Genomic DNA, 1,180 nt, shown 5'->3' with positions numbered 1-1,180 from the left:
TTTTAAGTATATTCTTTTCTCTTCTAAGTATATCAGTTTCATGATGCCATTTATTCAAGTCACTTCCTCACATGTGGGTCATGGAAAATGGCATGTAGAAGACTGACAGGCTATAAAGGTGCTTGGGGTGGAGGGTAGCAGTGCTGATAATAATCCTTCTTTGGCCTGCCATATTGCCCGTGTCCCCTCATTGACCTCTCTCAGGGCTACATGTCCCAGACCGCTTGGATGTTAATATCTATGCCTTAGAACGGCAGGCCATGACCAGAATGGAGGGAGGTTTGTTCTGGTTTTTCCTATATCTGTTTAGATAACTATTGGCAGTAACACAGTTTCTCCCCTTGTCATGAGCACACTATTGTAAGAGTTGCCATGGGAAAGCAACCGAGCGGCCACTTTGCTGTGGAGAGCTGCGAGCACTGACGACCCCCACCTGCAGACCTGGGATGACCCGAGCCATTTGGAAAGCACCAGCGGCCATTTTATTGCAGGCCAGATAACAGATCCAGGCGCCACCAGGACTGATGACCCCCACTCTCAAGCTGGACTGTCTCAAACTGGAATGCCTCACCATGGAATTCCAGCATCCCCCTCCCACCGAAGCAAACAGCCAGTTGAATCCTGCCACCGTCCAAGGAAGACCCTACGTGGCTATCGGCCCACCTGAGCTCAAACCCGGAACTTCTGCACCCATAAAAGACCTTGCTCTCCCATATCAGGCGTGACTTCCCTGACTCCCCGCTCCAGAGTCACGGAACCTCGCCCGGGAATCGCAGATCCCAATAAAGGCCTTCTTGGCTCCATAACGTGGTCTCTTTGTCCTCCCATCTCTGCCTCCATCTATTAAACCTTACAACTATGAAGGCCCACACTCCTGTTGTCAGCTCTATTCAATCTTGAAACAAAGTTAATCATATTACAAGCAGGTTCCGGATTCCAAATCCAATGACATTTCACCATGTGACTAAACTTGGCTTCTTGCAGGGCACACAGAACAGATATGAGACAAATCACGCAGCAAACAAGATATCAGAACAGTGGAGGAAGTTAACAAACCAACGCAAAGTCAGTCTGTGGGCACACAGTTGAGAGACCTTGGTCAGGTCCTGGTCAGCTCTCGGTACTTACTGCTTATTATGCTCAAGCAGTGAAGGATCTCAGTTCTGCTTGGAGATCAGCC

General features: G+C 49.0%; 1 protein-coding gene across 6 annotated transcripts in view; it reads left to right on the top strand.

The window, feature by feature from the left end:
* Positions 1–1,180, top strand: part of LOC115295561 (DLA class II histocompatibility antigen, DR-1 beta chain-like) — a 169,874-nt gene that overhangs the window by 28,207 nt on the left and 140,487 nt on the right. The gene's annotated exons all lie outside the window — the stretch shown is intronic.

The sequence above is a fragment of the Suricata suricatta genome, chromosome 7, assembly GCF_006229205.1.
Source record: "Suricata suricatta isolate VVHF042 chromosome 7, meerkat_22Aug2017_6uvM2_HiC, whole genome shotgun sequence".
In the NCBI taxonomy this organism is placed as follows: domain Eukaryota; kingdom Metazoa; phylum Chordata; class Mammalia; order Carnivora; family Herpestidae; genus Suricata; species Suricata suricatta.
Note: the sequence above shows the minus strand (reverse complement) of the source record. Positions and strands in the feature narration are given on the sequence as shown.